This window comes from Phoenix dactylifera, chromosome 15 (assembly GCF_051530095.1).
Source record: "Phoenix dactylifera cultivar Ajwa chromosome 15, Ajwa_hap1_PhDact_Kaust_v1.1, whole genome shotgun sequence".
NCBI classification, from domain to species: Eukaryota; Viridiplantae; Streptophyta; class Magnoliopsida; order Arecales; family Arecaceae; genus Phoenix; species Phoenix dactylifera.
The window spans coordinates 12204117-12214797 of NC_143204.1; the positions used below are offsets into that span (position 1 = coordinate 12204117).

Here is a 10681-nt window from a genome sequence, read left to right on the forward strand (position 1 = left end):
AAATAAATTGGGAAGGATTAATATATTTTTGAGAATTTATGGAAATACGTGATGTGATTGAAATGTGATTAAACATGTAAAGCTAGATATGTAAAATGGGTTGGACTAACTTTGTCATGAAATAGCCTTTTTGAGCTTATGTGTAGGATAGCTACCACGAGCTGATGCGTGGGATAGTTTCTACGAGCTTATGCATAGGATAGCCTCCACAGGCTTACGCGTGGGATAGCTGCCACGAGCTTATGCGTGGGATTTGTGCAGTCTTGGACTAGGACATAATCTTAGTTAGTCAAAAGCCAGAAGTGATAAATTCTAAAACTTAGGAATCAGAGTAATACGTGAATGGATCACATAATGTGAAAAAGAATTTATGTATATGAAATGGTTATATATACTTGTTGTTTGTTGAGCTTTTGAAATGATGAAATGATATTTATTTGTTACTTTGATGATTTTATCATTATTACTGTGTGTGGCTGTTGGGATTCTTACTGGGCTGGAAAAGCTCATAGTATACTTACTTTCTTTTTCAGAGGCACTGGATTCGTAAAATCTGCTGGGTGGGAGAAGAAGTGAGATCGATCTGGAATCAGACTACTAGAAAGTTAGAAGTAGCTTATCTTTGATAGTCAACTTTAAAGACCATGCAATAGCACGTATCTAGTAGGATAGTGATTACGGGTATCGATCCACAGGGATTGGGGTACAGTTGTTTTCTTTAAAAAAAATATTTAAAAAGATGAATTTGTGAAGACTATTAAACTAAGCAATTTAATAAAAAAAAATACAATTAAAATGATATCAGTTTAGGAGAACCTAGGGCAAGGAATCTACCACTAACATCGAAATAAGGGTTATTTATATTTTAATTTCTTCTTGGATAAACATGCAAATTGGCTACAAGCCTAATAAGCATTTAAATAAAAATTCACAAAAGTAATTTAGGCATAATCCATCTTTAGTTAGCATGAAATGTCTACCCTAATCTAAGGTGGCAGCACATCGCATCTTCCTTAAGCATGGACTATCTTATATTTACTTAGTGATCATGAAGAGCAGTTGTATAAACTTCACATTTAAAATCACAGAAATTAAATATGAGATGAAATAAAATATTCATTAGAAGTAAAATAAGGTTTATACAACTCCAAGAATAGAAATCAAAAATATAAAATCCTTGGCCCTTTGTTAGGGCTGCATCCAGCCCTAGAGAAGAGCTTAGCCCTGCATGGAGAATTGAACAGCCGCAGCAGTAGAGAAGGCTTTCATCGTGACCTGCTCTTCTTTCTTTCTTCCTCTGACGACTTCCATTGAAGAAACTCCCTCTTAGCACTTCATTTTTTATATAGGAGAAATCATTTCCGAAATGCCCCAAAGACTTCTCTCTCTCCTTCTATTATTTTTTTCTTTTGTGTGGAACTCCCCTCCTCCGAAGAGATCCTAGAACCGGACCCCCCAAGCTTGCCTTCATCTTCACGCATTGATTCCCTTTTATAGCCTTCACCTGGGTGGGAGGATAAGGTTGATTGAGCTGATCTGCCGTTGGGAAGATGAGCTGAGATTTCTTCAACGTGGAGATGCGGCTGGTAGTTGATCCGGAAGTTGTGTTGCTTGATCTTCGGTTGCAGGGGATGGCAAGGACGTGGAGCAAGATGCAAGAGATGCTGGGATGAATCCATGGATAAGGATCAACTCAGGAGCTTGGAACATTGTGGATGTAGTGGAATTAACCGACGCTTCTTCACGTGGAACGGCTGGGACACGGAACAGGGGATGAAGCCGAAAGATTCAGAGAAAAGGATAAGGTTGAATCGCGGAAGAAAAGGGATAATAATGAGTTGTATAAGCGGCTGGGAACGGTTCTGAAACAGGGGAGCTTGGTCTGTGGACGTGACGTGGAAGGAATCCGTTGCGGGTTGGCTTGATTTGGCTGGGAGGAAGACGGGACGGCTGGCGGATGTTTGGGATGAAGTTTAGCCGGAAGATAAGATCTAGACTCTGGTTTGAGGATGTTTGGATGCCATGAAATCTCGGGAAGATGAAGCCAAATCGCAGATGATTCGGGATGCTTACTGGCTGGAAACAGGGGATGGTGAATCGCAAGAGGATGAAGATAAGATGAGCTAGGAGCAGGGGATTGTTCACAGTTGAAGATGCCGATAGGAAGAGGATGAGGATGCTGAGAGTTCGGAGAAGGAAATGATGGGCTGGATGCGAGTTTATCCCGTAAATGCTAGAGATCAAGCTTCCTTGCTCTGTTCTATTTCCGTGAAATCTGGGAAGATAGATCGGAAGCTATGCCATGGGAGATTGGCTCTGTTTTGAAACTAAAATAAGGGAGGTGATCCATGGGATTCGGCAGCTCGGGCGTTGGATTGAGAGGATCTCGGCTGGGAGATAATCTAGATGAGGATGAGAGTTGGGAATCCAGTTGGGATAAGCTGGGATGGAATCGTGAGATGAGTAGAGGCTTTGAACGCGGATGGGATGAAGGCTGATGGATTCGGCTGGGAGCTGGATATGAAGTGATCTCAAAGGGGTTATGGCTCTGATCCGTGATAACGTTGAATCCTGGATAGCCGTGGGATAAGGATAAAGAGCAAATGCGGAGATGCACGGGAGAAACGGACGGCCATGTGGAATGTGCGAAATGCTGGGAGGAGATGTTAATCAGCTTGGAATGATGCCTTTTAGGATGTGATTAACTCGGGAGAAAATTGGAGTTGATCCCGGTTGGATGAAGGAGTTGTTCGGATGGGGTTCAACGAGGATGGTTTATGAATCCGTGTTATACTCGGAGGGATCGATTGGCTTGGACGATGGAGCTCTATTCTGATAGGAATAGCTGGCCGAGTGTTTAGCTGGCCGAGTGTTGGATTTGGTTCGGGAGAGTGATACGGCTTTGTTCTTTGAACAGGCTCTAGAAAGGGACTCGGATTGGTTGAAGCTTTGGGATCCGTGCAACTAGATGATATACTTTGAGATATGCAAAACAAATAATTGAAGGGATTTTATTAAAATAGGATCATGTGGAAAAAGAGTTGGAATGAGTGAGGAGAAATTTAGGTGAACGTATGAAGAGTCAGGAATTAATGGGAAGCACTGGATTTTGGAAAAGAGTTATTGGAGTCGACTCTGAAAATATAAAATTATGAAATGATGTAGTGTCCGTTTAGGCTTTACCTAATTGAGCTTGACTTGACCTGCATGCATTAAACTTAATCAATAAATAATCAAATCAAACTTGAATTACCTTTGATAATTCATTAAAATGCACTGGTGAAGGTAATACATTTTTTAGTTGAATTTACAAAATATGTGAATTAAAATAATGATAAGTGCTATGAATAAGATATTAATTTATGTATTATTTAGCACTTATCACACCCCCCAACCTACATTTTGCTAGTCCTCAAGCAAAATAAAATAAAATAAAAAAACTAACTCACTTTCGCAGGATTCGCGATTGCATTTACCGTATGCAATAAGGTTTTAAACCCCTAGGTGGCCCTAGTGGACGAGTTTTGTCTCGTGAGGGTTTCCGGCTCAGATACCCACAAACTGCAGTCTCTACCCAGTTTATTTTATTATTTTATAAAATCTAATTTCAAATGCATAAGTGCCAAGAATTTCAAAAGCACACAAAGTTTTATTACTAAGTCAGCCCAAATCCTAGGTCAAGATGCAACTTAAGTTGAAGTCATTAAGTTTCCGTTAGAGAGTTGTAAGGCTAATTTATACTTGGATGCTCGGTGATGTCTGGACCATACACAAGCTAAGGCTTTAGATTCTCCAAAATACTGCTAAAACTAGTAGTTTCCAAGAATTGGTTAGATAAGACCTAATACTGATTCAAAATCATCCTACCTTGCAGGATTTCGAGAGTTGTGGATGTTTACTTTAATACCTCATGGGCTTTATCTATAATATTCCAGTTTACTCGAATTTTTACAACGACGGCTTTCACACTATCGTCTTTTTCAAGGTCAATATTATTTTCTCTTTTTCTCTTTTTTTTATTTTTTATTTTTTATTATTTTTTTTATTTTATATTTATTACGCACTTTTACTCTTATAATGATTCCTCCATGTAACGAGCATTCAGTCAACACTCCCACACCAGATGGCATAAGGTGTTAGGCATCAAGACTCCCCTACGAACCTATGCTCGGATTCATTATTGCAAGCCCGCTGACCTTTGACAATAGGTAGCCCTTTTCGATGTACCTGACTAAATTCACTTTTTTTTTAATAGCGAATTAGATAGGTATGATTCATCAGGACTCAAGGTTGCTACCAGACTTAACAACATCATGTTAAACCTAACCCTTAGAAGTGCAGGCCATACGTGTTGTGAAATTTCAAAGTAAAAATTATCTTACAACTCGCTAAAAGAATTTTTTATGAAAAGAACTCAAATTGACTTATTCCTGACTAATCATTGGGCTTTTTAGATTTTATATACTTTGTGTGATTATCATTTCAGCACTAAGGCATAAAAATTAGGTTTTTTTTTTGAAATTCACTTTTTTTTTTGAAATTCACTTAAAAATGTGAAAATGCGAAAAATTTCTTTATAAATTCGAATCCTATACCCCCCAACCTAGATCAGACATTGTCCTCAATGTTTTTTTTTTGAATATTATATTATTATTTTTATTGTTTAATATATTTTTTTATTTTGGACGAAAATATGATGCATATGGAGGATAGAAGCATTTTACCGTAGTTGCATCAGTAATATGAGGGATCCTGTTAAGAAAATAAAAAAAATACGACAAAAAAAATGCAAAAATAACCTACAAGAATTGGGTTGCCTCCCAACAAGCGCTAAGTTTAACGTCTTCAGCCAGACGCAGTGCATCCTTATCAAATCATACCGGGTTCATGCGGGGTTCTCCAAGGAAGAAAATTTGTGGAAGACTGATTGTTGGGCAGGAAGTTGACTGCTTCTATGGCCTTATCTATATCAAAGTCAAAATGGGCCAAGTATGTTTTCAGAGGGTTATCTGCCAAAATATAGGGAAGGATTTTTTCTACAAGATCGTCCATTTTGTCTATTAGGAAGCACTCAACTTCCTTTGCAGGTTGATCAGAGGCACGAAATATATTTAACTTGACCTTCATATTCCCAAAGGATATATTCATCACCCCAGTTCTACAATTTATACTCGCATTGGCTGTAGCTAAAAAGGGGCGTCCAAGGATCACGGGGATTTGTTTCTTAGGATTAGGCTCATGTTCCATATCAAGGACGATAAAATCTACTGGAAAATAGAATTTGTCTACCTTGACAAGAACATCTTCAATTATTCCTCGTGGTATTTTTACAGATCGATCAGCCAACTGAAGGGATACCGAGGTTGGTTTTAACTCACCTAACCCAAGTTTCTCATAAACTGAGTAAGATAAAAGATTGACACTTACCCCTAGATCTAAGAGTGCTCGATCAATGAAATTATTTTCTAAGACACAGGAGATGGTGGGAGCACCAGGATCTTTGAATTTCGGTGGGGTGTTGTGTTGGAGAATAGAACTCACTTGCTCAGTTAGGAAGACCTTTTTAGGTACATGTGTCCTAGATTTTTGCTTTTGGGTACAAAGGTCTTTAAGAAATTTGGCATAGGAGGGAACTTGTCTAATAGCATCAAGAAGCGGGAGGTTGATTTTGACTTGTTTGAAAACCTCCATCATCTCCTCTAGTGAAGTTTCCTTTTTGCCAAAGGGAGAGGGTGAATTAAGAGCTTTAGGAAATGGGGCCTTTGGGATATGAGTTTTGGCAGAAGTTGGACTAGCTGAAGAAGAAGAAGGTTTTAGATTTTCATTTGACACATTTCTATCCTCTTCTTTACCTTCCTTATTGTTATCCTCCCCAATCCTATTGTCTACTATACGTCCACTCCTTAGGGTAGTCAAAGCATTGGCTTGTTCATGATGAATTGTATTTAGTTGATTTTCTTGAGCCATGTATTGTCCCCTAGGATTACTCGCTGGTTGGCTTGGAAGCTTTCCTTCCTCTCGCTTGTTCAGTGCATTAGCTAGTTTTTCCATTTGGGATTCTAGCTTGGCGATAGATTGCGTGTGAGAGTGCACCAATTGTGTAATGGTTTCCAAACTTTGAAGGGAGGTCAACACTTTCTCCTCAAAGGCTGTGTTTCTATGGGGTGGAGGAGGAGTGTGTTGAAATTGAGTCGAAGAACGGTAGGGATTAATATTCTGGAATGGTTGGAAGTTTTGGGAATAAGGTTGGGAAGTATTGGGAGTCTGCTGCTTCCAAGAAAAATTCGGATGGTTGCGCCATCCCGGGTTATAAGTGTTAGAATACGGATCATTACCCGGTCTAGGCTGTGTTTGAGCAGCGTTGACTTGTTCTTGCACAAATTCAGGGAATTGAGCTGCCGAAGGGCATTCAAGTATAGGGTGAGACGGGCTAGAACAAAGAGCACATACTTGTGCTTGAGAAAAATTTGGAAGCTGTTCTCTAGACATTAGCTGGTCCAACTTGTGGGACAGTGCATCTACTTTGTCAGATAGACCTATGGACTGGCTAACTTCATATATGGTCCCTTTTCTTTGAGAACTCGGGGGTGCTTGACGAGCGGAGGAGGCATGGTGGAGAGAATTTTCATTAAGGTTTTCAAACATCTGCCATGCCTCATGCTCACTCTTAAGCATGAAAGTACCCCCGCATGCGGCATCGATCATCTGACGGTTTCATTCAGTCAATCCGTCATAGAAACATTGCACTAATTGCCGTTTGGGTATTTGATGATGCGGGCATTTTCGGAGTAAGTCTCTAAATTTTTCCCAAGTTTCATGAAATTATTCCCCGTCAGATTGGGAGAAGCTCGTGATAGCACGCCGAAATTGGTTTGTTCTTCCTATGGGAAAATATTTTTTTAGAAATTCATGTTGCATTTGAGCCCATGAAAGAATGGAATTGGCTTCTAATGAATGAAGCCACTGCCTAGCTCTATCTTTAAGAGAAAAAGGGAATAGCCTAAGTTTCAGAGCATCGTCAGTGAAGTTCTGAATTTTGACAGTGGTGCAGATCTCAAGAAACTTATCTAAATGTTTGTATGGGTCTTCATTATTAAGTCCATAAAAAGAGGGAAGCATTTGGATGACACTAGACTTAATTTCAAACTGCACAGCAGCAGTGGTATCAGGTAGTCGAATACAAGATGGAGAGGTATAAATGGAAGGAGTAAAGTACTCCTTTAACAGCTTGGGTTGTTCTTCAGCCATCTTGACAGGTGGAGCAGATCCTATGGTTCTATAGGTGCGGATTTCAGCTCGAAGGGCCCTAATAGAACGCTCTATCTCAGAATCAAAAGGTACTAATTCAGGAGATCTGGAACGACACCCTAGCATACACTAAAATTCTTCTGATCAATCAAGTGCAATCAAGCATGCATTAAAAGAAAATCACATCAAATCCTTATGTTTGCCCTAAAATTGCTAGACAGCTCCTAACTGGTTTGAAGAGCGCACCTAAGCCTCCAATCCGGTCTAATGAACTGAGTTGACCAGGTAAGCTCCCAGGTAAGTTGGGGGGTCACGATGCGTTGCAAAGGTCCCACTTAAAAATCACTTGCCTCGAACAGATGAACTGTCTCCCTTAGGACAAAGCTTGCCTAGACATCAACTGAGCCACAGAGCGAAATTGGTGCAACTTTCGGTGATCTTCGTCCTATTGAGCTCGAATGTCCCTAGGGGCCAACGTCTAATTGATTTTAATTAATGTGATGGCTATGTGAGAATTGATTCACCTAATTTGGGCAAGAATCTGGTGATGAAATCCAGTTCTTATCTTGTAGGGGTGATTGCCCTTACTATGTGCGGATTAATTGGTGTATGTGTATTAAGCATGCATTCACACTTTTGCTGAATTTAAAATCAAACAATCACCATAATATTTCAGGCTAATTGGAAATCAATTTAAATAAGAAAGGTTCAGATATTACCATAGAGAATTTTCCCAGCAATTTTTTTTATTTTAAAGCAAACCTCTACAGCCTCCCTTTTCCAGCAGTTCTCTTTTTGATTGTCCCAGATGCTCTCTTTGATTCCTGATCAAATCATACAAAAAGAAAAACCCAAAAATTAGTAAGAGAGAAAAAAGGGATAAGTAAAGTAACAAAAATAGAAAATATTTTTATTATATATTTTTTTAGATATATATAATTATTATTATTTTATTTTTATTTATTTTTTTTTAAATTTTTTTTTATGAAAAGAAAAACAACTATGCTAGCAATCCCCAGCAACGGCGCCAAAAATTGATAGTCAACTTTAAAGACCACGCAATAGCACGTATCTAGTAGGATAGTGATTACGGATATCGATCCACAAGGATTGGGGTACAGTTGTTTTCTTTAAAAAAAATATTTAAAAAGATGAATTTGTGAAGACTATTAAACTAAGCAATTTAATAAAAGAAAATACAATTAAAATGATATCAGTTTAGGAGAACCTAGGGCAAGGAATCCACCACTAACATCGAGACAAGGGTTATTTATATTTTAATTTCTTCTTGGATAAACATGCAAATTGGCTACAAACCTAATAAGCATTTAAATAAAAATTCACAAAAGTAATTTAGGCATAATCCATCTTTAGTTAGCATGAAATGTCTACCCTAATCTAAGGTGGCAGCACATCGCATCTTTCTTAAGCATGGACTATCTTATATTTACTTAGTGATCATGAAGAGCAGTTGTATAAACTTCACATTTAAAATCACAGAAATTAAATATGAGATGAAATAAAATATTCATTAGAAGCAAAATAAGGTTTATACAACTCCAAGAATAGAAATCAAAAATATAAAATCCTTGGCCCTTTGTTAGGGCTGCATCCAGCCCTAGAGAAGAGCTTAGCCCTGCATGGAGAATTGAACAGCCGCAGCAGTAGAGAAGGCTTTCATCGTGACCTGCTCTTCTTTCTTTCTTCCTCTGACGACTTCCATTGAAGAAACTCCCTCTTAGCACTTCATTTTTTATATAGGAGAAATCATTTCCGAAATGCCCCAAAGACTTCTCTCTCTCCTTCTATTATTTTTTTCTTTTGTGTGGAACTCCCCTCCTCCGAAGAGATCCTGGAACCGGACCCCCCAAGCTTGCCTTCATCTTCACGCATTGATTCCCTTTTATAGCCTTCACCTGGGTGGGAGGATAAGGTTGATTGAGCTGATCTGCTGTTGGGAAGATGAGCTGAGATTTCTTCAACGTGGAGGAGATGCGGCTGGTAGTTGATCCGGAAGTTGTGTTGCTTGATCTTCGGTTGCAGGGGATGGCAAGGACGTGGAGCAAGATGCAAGAGATGCTGGGATGAATCCATGGATAAGGATCAACTCAGGAGCTTGGAACATTGTGGATGCAGTGGAATTAACCGACGCTTCTTCACGTGGAACGGCTGGGACACGGAACAGGGGATGAAGCCGGAAGATTTAGAGAAAAGGATAAGGTTGAATCGCGGAAGAAAAGGGATAAGAATGAGTTGTATAAGCGGCTGGGAACGGTTCTGAAACAGGGGAGCTTGGTCTGTGGACATGACGTGGAAGGAATCCGTTGCGGGTTGGCTTGATTTGGCTAGGAGGAAGACGGGACGGCTGGCGGATGTTTGGGATGAAGTTTAGCCGGAAGATAAGATCTAGACTCTGGTTTGAAGATGTTTGGATGCCATGAAATCTCGGGAAGATGAAGCCAAATCGCAGATGATTCGGGATGCTTACTGGCTGAAAACAGGGGATGGTGAATCGCAAGAGGATGAAGATAAGATGTGCTAGGAGCAGGGGATTGTTCACAGTTGAAGATGCCGATAGGAAGAGGATGAGGATGCTGAGAGTTCGGAGAAGGAAATGATGGGCTGGATGCGAGTTTATCCCGTAAATGCTAGAGATCAAGCTTCCTTGCTCTGTTCTATTTCCGTGAAATCTGGGAAGATAGATCGGAAGCTATGCCATGGGAGATTGGCTCTGTTTTGAAACTAAAATAAGGGAGGTGATCCATGGGATTCGGCAGCTCAGGCGTTGGATTGAGAGGATCTCGGCTGGGAGATAATCCAGATGAGGATGAGAGTTGGGAATCCAGTTGGGATAAGCTGGGATGGAATCGTGAGATGAGTAGAGGCTTTGAACGCGGATGGGATGAAGGCTGATGGATTCGGCTGGGAGCTGGATATGAAGTGATCTCAAAGGGGTTATGGCTCTGATCCGTGATAACGTTGAATCCTGGATAGCCGTGGGATAAGGATAAAGAGCAAACGCGGAGATGCACGGGAGAAACGGACGGCCATGTGGAATGTGCGAAATGCTGGGAGGAGATGTTAATCAGCTTGGAATGATGCCTTTTAGGATGTGATTAACTTGGGAGAAAATTGGAGTTGATCCCGGTTGGATGAAGGAGTTGTTCGGATGGGGTTAAACGAGGATGGTTTATGAATCCGTGTTGTACTCGGAGGGATCAATTGGCTTGGACGATGGAGCTCTATTCTGATAGGAATAGCTGGCCGAGTGTTGGATTTGGTTCGGGAGAGTGATACGGCTTTGTTCTTTGAACAGGCTCTAGAAAGGGACTCGGATTGGTTGAAGCTTTGGGATCCGTGCAACTAGATGATATACTTTGAGATATGCGAAACAAATAATTGAAGGGATTTTATTAAAATAGGATCATGTGGA

General features: G+C 40.0%; 1 long non-coding RNA gene across 1 annotated transcript; it reads right to left on the reverse strand.

The window, feature by feature from the left end:
- Positions 1-1098: 1098 nt before the first annotated feature.
- On the reverse strand, positions 1099-10462 carry LOC149751233 (uncharacterized). The gene is made up of 2 exons (XR_016398488.1): positions 7968-10462; positions 1099-3203 (listed from the first exon to the last, which is right to left on the reverse strand). It is a non-coding gene; the product is annotated as an uncharacterized LOC149751233 (long non-coding RNA).
- Between the last annotated feature and the right edge of the window lie 219 nt (positions 10463-10681).